The sequence below is a fragment of the Plectropomus leopardus genome, chromosome 20, assembly GCF_026936395.1.
Source record: "Plectropomus leopardus strain MGB_pleo_1.0 chromosome 20, ASM2693639v1, whole genome shotgun sequence".
Taxonomy (NCBI): domain Eukaryota; kingdom Metazoa; phylum Chordata; class Actinopteri; order Perciformes; family Serranidae; genus Plectropomus; species Plectropomus leopardus.
Window position 1 is genome coordinate 3,212,345 of NC_142195.1, and position 7,325 is coordinate 3,219,669.

The 7,325-nt window shown below is 39.1% G+C and overlaps 1 long non-coding RNA gene across 1 annotated transcript; it reads left to right on the forward strand.

The window, feature by feature from the left end:
- The first annotated feature begins 300 nt into the window (after positions 1–300).
- Positions 301–3,363, forward strand: LOC148186133 (uncharacterized). Its single transcript, XR_015775117.1, has 3 exons — positions 301–484; positions 821–924; positions 3,318–3,363. It is a non-coding gene; the product is annotated as an uncharacterized LOC148186133 (long non-coding RNA).
- Positions 3,364–7,325: the final 3,962 nt, after the last annotated feature.

Sequence of the window (7,325 nt, forward strand, 5' to 3'; positions counted from 1 at the left end):
CTCTCCCATATACATATGGTGATTTTCTTATTTGTTTTTCAAGAGAAATACATATTACCTAATATATGTCATGATCTCACATTTTGTCTTTTATCTTAAGGACTTTGTTTTTTGGTTTTCTGTAATGTTTTTCCTTGTTTCATATTCATCAATGTTATTCATTTTTGTTCCGTTTCCTGTTTTATTTTGTAAATTCACTCCACATGTGTCATGTCTGGTTGAACTTCCTGTCTTTGTATGGTTTCCCTCCTTAGTGTTTGTCTGCCTCGCCCTGATGAGTTTCACCTGTGTGAAAAACTGAAGAGACCTTGGTGAAATCGATCCCCAGAGGGCTGAGCAAGCGAGTGAACAAATATGGTCACTCCAGAGTTGAGTATTACCCACAATGCATTGCATGTGATACAAGAAAATCCATCCGTGGTTAGGTTGCAGTAATAGTAAAACTCAAGCTGCACCACAGAAGAAGAAGAATCTGAATAAACTGGTAAATAAATTAAAATTTCATAGTTTCACTATCTGACATGCTTTTTCTGTTTCTGTTTTCTAATACATCTTATAGATCTGTTCAGGTAAGTTTCAAGGTGTACAGGTTTACTAATCTATGCCCCAAATAGCTGCTTTTTAAAAACTGCCAAATAAATAATTGCAGTAAGTATTTATGTATGTTGTTGATCTGTTCAGATTGTGTGATTTCTGTATTCCCAAGCTTATCTGTATATCCTGCCAGGCCTGCAACTGGTGGTTGATCAGTGATAGTCAGGCTGAAAATGAGTGAGGGCAGGTGTGTTTTATTTCAGTTCCCCATCTGTTTTCCCTCCAGTCTCCCAGTTGTCTCCGTGCAACATCATACCGCATTACCAAGAGCTGAGGGGAAGTGAAGGAGGGGAAGTAATGACATACAGTGTAACAGTCCTCTCACGTGGGGTACGTTTAATCTCAAAACAGTATGCATTGTTTTTCTACTGTGTCCAGGTTGAACGATGTGTTTCCTCAATTTGGTGTGAAACGCTGTGTAACGGGCTTTGAGTTATGTTTACTCCTGTTTTGTAGGCATGTCACTGGTGTACCAATTAGCAGCAAAGTTAACTATAACTGTCAACTATAAACTATAAACCAAATTCCTGTATATTTACTTATTGTAAATAGATTTTTTTTAAATGTTTAGTTCACAAATGCTTTGGCAGTGAAGATATAACTTTTCCCACTTTTCCTGATAAAGCCTTTTTTGAAATAAACTAAATAACAGTGTTAAAAGTCACTGCAGCTACATAACACAACAAAGTTTTCAATGTATCACATTTTTTACTTAACTAAATGTTTTGCTATGTTTTATTGGGGCTGGACACAGCCCTGTTCTCACTTTCCCTTGTGGTTTCCTGTGTCTTTAGTTTTTCCTGTTTCCCGCCTGTTTTTTTGTCACAGCTGTCCTGAGTCAGCCTTGTTAGTCCTTCTTGCTCCTCATTGTGTTCCAGCCAATCAGCTCCCTGCCTGCTCTTCCGCCTCATCACCTTAATCCCCTCACTTGAGCTTCTCCGCCTTTTTTTCTCCACCTGCATTTCATCCTCTCGTCAGTTTAGTTTGTATTTAAGTCCTGGATCTCACTTCAGTCTCTGTTTGATCCCTGTTTTGGTCTTGTGATGAGCACTTTCTGTTCCTTACAGAGTGATCTTTTTTAGTTCCTGTTGTCTCTGCTTGTGGATTCACCTGCACCACATGACAATATTTAAGCTTTAATTTTTTTCCATTCTAGCCTGTATTTTATTTTGAACTGCTGCAGTACTTTGACATAAACTTTATTTTCCCTTAATATTTTGTAAGTTTATTGTATGCACTAAACACCAAGGCAAACTACTTGACACTAAAAAAGCTACTTGGTAATACAATTAATTCTGATTATGATTATAAGTGCTAGAACAATGTCGCAAATAACTAGCACTGAGTCTTTTAGCTTGATGCTAACACATAATGGGAATCCCCATTTACACACAAGCATAAATTAGCATGATGATTGCAATTGTATTATCTTAACTAACAATCCATTTTACTTGACATGCTTAACATTATGTGCTTTTGCATAGATTTACAATGGTCTTTGGAAACCAGGGTTTTTAAAATAAAGCCTTGATTTCAATTAATCAATCACAGAAAAAATAACGTGTTAAAAAAAATAACAGATTGTTGACACAAGGGATTTTATTTTGAAATATTTGCAGGACTGTGTTGATGACAATGCAGGAGCTGGTGCAACTGCATAAATGAGCGGAATTTGTGCTTACAAATGTGAACTGAATTTCTAAAGATATTTTCACAGCAAAAATGAATGTATGTGATTAATTCAGAATAATTAATCACAGAGCATGTAATTAATTAGATTTTTTTTAATCCCTTGACAGCCCTAGTGGTAAAAAAAACATTAATAGCTGCTGACTTCATATAGCTTGGTCCCGCGAGCTCCCGTCCAACTTTTTTTCCTTTTTTTCCCCCATTCACGCTAAGATTTCAGCCTCTAACAGGGACACATTACATCACACACCAGCAGGGAGCATTTATTGATCTGGTGCAGAGCAGTGCAGTTTGCTCCCTCTTGAGCAAAAACGTCCTGTTTCTCTGGCCTTGTAGCATCAATATCAAAAGTATTTGTGTCTTTCGCCTGCAAAGACATCCTACTTATATTAAAAGACTATCTTCCCAGGGCGCCTGATGACTCAGTGGATCGAGTGGCGCCCCATATGCAGAGTCTGTATCCTCGCTGCAGCGTCTGTGGTTTCGGTTCCATCCTCGACCCTTTGCTGTGGTTGTGGTGCATGTTGCCCCCTCTCCCTCCCCCTTTCATGCTTAAACAATCCTGTCCATTAAAGGCAATAAAAGCCCTAAAAAAAATCTTAAAAAAAGACCATGTTCTCAGTGTATAGAATAAATTACACAGAATATTCGCTTTTTGGAGTTTTTTTGTTGTTGTTTTGTTTATAACGTTTATTTTGATGTGATGTAAGCTAATTTCACCAAAATCCTTTTTTTTTGTTTTGATTTTTCATAGTTAGTTCATAGTTCATAGTTTTGACATTGAAGGCATTGTATTTAGTTTGACCGCAGAGGTAGGTATCTGATGCAGCTCGTTCACAAATTGTTAATTTAGAGTTCTTAAGTGGGTTTAAGTGCACATAACAGATGAGCCAATGATTTTTCTGGTGTATTTATTGCCTGTAAAGTGAGTTAGAGAAAGCTATCTCAACACGTGCCTGCTGAGTGTGTGTGTGAGCTGTGGATCGCCATGTTATCTTCCCATGGTATGCACATTTACATGGTTTCTTTTTTAGGTTTGGCGTGTTGATATGAAGATAGCCTGTGAGCCCATGCTGACAGGTATGTTTACATGAGTTATATTCCTGCTAGCATCTTTAGCAAATGTGTTATTCATCTGGATGTATTGTATTAAGTGAGTGTGTTTCTGTATGACAGTCATGGGTACTGGCATTTTATTTTTGGAATATACTATGTATTTCCTATTATGTTAATTAATAGTAAACACCATGGTGATGGTTTATAGCTTTGTGTCATGTTAGACTAAGTCTGATATTCATTGTTAGTGAATATGATGTAATTAGACAAACAAAGCAAAATTTTCATTCTTTTGTACATACTTTTTGTTCGCTTTTTTTTGTTATTAAGTCCAAGTCAGTCCGCTCTGAGCTTGACTGCGAGAGGCGGGTTGTTATGAAGATAGCCTTCATGTTGACAGCATTTTGCTTTCTCTGGATTTACGCAGCAAATAAACCTGTGTTCTACTGGATGTCAGAGTCCAGTGTTTGATTGTGCACCAGAACACAATGCAGTGTAGCTGTGAACTGCAGAGCCGTTCCGGCTACATTGGTGGCGTGACCCGGATAAACTTGAAGTCTTTGTCAAAATGTCAGTGAGAGATTTGATGGAAAGTGACTGCTGTACACCTTCAGTCAGGAGATTAAAGTCATTTTTGGGGATGGTGTTTTATTATCAGCGCTTTATACCTCCACTGCAAAGCCTCTATTTGCCCTCACGGCTGGTCAGACACAAAGGGGGAAGGGTGGCAAGCTAAACCAGAATCCTGGTGTCTTCAGAAAGCTTTAGCCTGCAGATTGGACTGATGAGTGCAAGTCTGCTTTAAACAGTCTCAAAGAGAAGCTTTTGAAATGTGCAGTCCTTACTCACCCGGACTTCTCCAAACCACTGATCTTCTCCATTGATGTTTCTCTTGATAGCCTGATGGTCAATGTCTACACATCGATAATTCAAAAGGTTGTGTGACTAAAGGTACCTCATGCACTGTGACAGTTGGAAAGCAGGATTTCTCTGATGTTAAGTCCATCTGTGATGCTCACATTGAGTGGGAGAGGGCTGCAGAGTCAAGAGCCATACAATTCATCAAGGCTCTCCCTATGGTGGCATCCTCAGAACAAGACACATTTCTGGCTATGTCTGCAGATGAGCTTCGGCAAAGCCAGGAATTGGATCCAGCTATTGCGGAGGTCATAGTGTTTGTGGAGCAGGGTAGACTTCCATCCAGAAGAGAGAGGGGCATGCTGACCAGCAGGTTGACTAGTACACCAGCAGTGAAATACTTTTTTAACATAGTCTCTATTGGTATGATAAACTTCCATGTCATAAAGGTCAGAAAGTTAGGCGATCTCCAGGTGGAGGTAGGTGGTATGGCGGGGGTGTAAAGCTCCATGAATGGTTTTAAAGCTCTGTTCGGCCAAGTCCAAGCACTTTCTGGAAGGAGAGTGAACTTGGTCAATGCTTAATCCATTCTAACAACTAAGGCATTTTCAATATTAACCACAAATATTCTACTATCTTTCTTAAAGTGTTTGGCAGCGTAAACCAAAAAAACAGTGTCCAAGTCCTGAGCTTTGAATAAGCAGGTAACATTTGACAAAATGTTGCCAACTAACAAAATCCAGGCAGCAATGATATTTTCTCCAAAATCTTTTAGTAGTACAGTATATAAATATCATTTTTAGCAGACACAATTGGCCATGTAACTCTCTTAGCACTTTCATGCTCAAAATATGATGAATTCTTCTAACATCACAATGAGCTTATGCTTTTTCTATTAACCTCACCATGACACATTGGACCTGCATTTTCTCATCTTACAGATTCTTTACAGTAAGCTGTGTAGCCTAACTAAACTCCTTATGTGGCTGTAGACTTGTGCCTCTTTTTCCTCGAACATTGCCGTCACACCGTCAAAGTCAGCCTCTTGGAATTATAAAGAGTCGTTTGGTTAATAAGTTAATTAAAACATCAATTAGACGTCTGACCTTCATTTTCTGCTCTTCATCCTGCAGCAGAATGCAGCTCACAGTCTGTGAAAGAAAACAACAGCTGATGAGTCTGTTTGAACATTATTCAGGCTAAAGACTCTCTTTTCTGTCTGAACAGAGGAAATCAAAGCTTCCAGGACCTACAGGGTGCTGGGAACATTTTGCAAATCAGTTTAAAAACCTTGTATTTTCCAGGGTTCCTACACATTCTGGGGATACTTCAAAAGCAGCTCCATAGTCATTAAGGAAATGAAAAGGAAATAAATTTGTCAGGCAGCAACTTTGGCAAAGACATTTGGCTGGAGGCTGTAGCTGCTTCAGTGTGGCCAGTGCAAACTGCTCTGCTGCAGGTGACACAGCGGCTTGGTGTCTAACCTATAGGACAGCAGCAACAGTAAGTTTGTTCATTTTACAGGGTGTTGAGGCTGTTCAGACGCTTCTCATTCCCAAGTCACAAAATACTGCCATTTAATTAGTGGTTTTGCACCAAAAATCAAACTTCAGAGGCAGTATCATACATTAGTTATAAATGCTGCTGGTACCAGCTAATTTATTGAACTTAAAAGTCCCTTTAGGACAAGAGGGGTCCAACCAACCCTGGACTTTAACCCTGGAGCCCGCTGTTTGCTTCTTGTATGAATGTTGAGTCAAAACATAAAGTTTAAACTTAACTTACATTTTATTCCCAAATCTAACCACCTATTTTTCTTACCCTAACCTAACCACCAGCTTTTGTTGCCTTGACCCAACTGCCCGCTTTTGTTGCCCCCAGAGCCTGCTGTTTGCTTCCCATATGAATGTAGAGTCAAAACATAAAGTTTAAACCTAACCAAGTACACTTTATGCCTGAATCTAACCACCTGCTTTTGTTCCTAAACCTAACCACATGTTTGTGTAGCACAAGGAATTTCATGTTAATATGAGGTGTTTTACTGAAATTGTTACATTATTCTTAAAAAGTCTTTATGCATCTAATTAGCAGAAACTATGCATTTTCTGTGAAAAGGGAAGCTTATTTTGAAAAGACACAATTCATGCAGAAAGCTAACTATTAGCAACATTTTATCTCCATCTTTGAAACACTTTGACGATATTGACATGTGATTTGTTTTGACTCTTTCTTATAAGTCTGTCTTTCTTTTTTTGTGTTGCTTTGCAGTGTAGGCAGTTGTTGACAAGCAACTTTCTCTGCAGAATTATTTGCCATTTTATCCAAAAAGGGGGGGCCAAATATATATGTATACATATATACACACACGCACACACACACACACACACACACACACACATATATATATATATATATATATATATATAAACCATCCAACCTGTGTGCGTGTGCCTGTCCCTGTCTCGCACCTCATCAGGCCTCAGGTTAATAAACTATCCGTTTGTTAACCTGAGGCCTCGACTGCCAAGGGCGACGGCCTGTCACATGGCCCTGTAATGAGTCACTTTCTGTCAATGCAACATCCTCAACTGCCATAACACCTGCTGTCGTTCTCTTTGTCTTTACACACACACTACACACACGTGACGGTGTGAATACTAATTCCAAGGGCAGCTGCACAGGTGAGTATTTCAGCTGAATACATGTCAGATGATTTTTATTGCAGACGGTTCTTATTTCTGACACTGAAATACACTCCATGTCTTCACTCTGTCACAAATTAAACCCAAACTATCTGCCTGAGAGATAACATAACAGTTAAGGAAGGAAATTTGTATTATTCTACTATTCTTTTGAGTACTGTTTAAGAATTTTTACTGTCAGGCAGTTATAATAAAAGTAAAAATAAAGCAACAGGCCCACAGGCGAGACCGGGACATTTGGAAGGGGCGGGGCTTATCGCTTCAGATAGATTTATCTTCATTAAGCTTCAGAACAATGTTGAGACAGTCAGCGCTCGAATAAACTAAGCTCAGAGGAACCAAGTACACAAATTGTGTGTGTGTGTGTGTGCATGTGTGTGGAGAGGGGTGAAGTGGGCATTGAGTGTGTAGGGGGTCTGTTGGTGA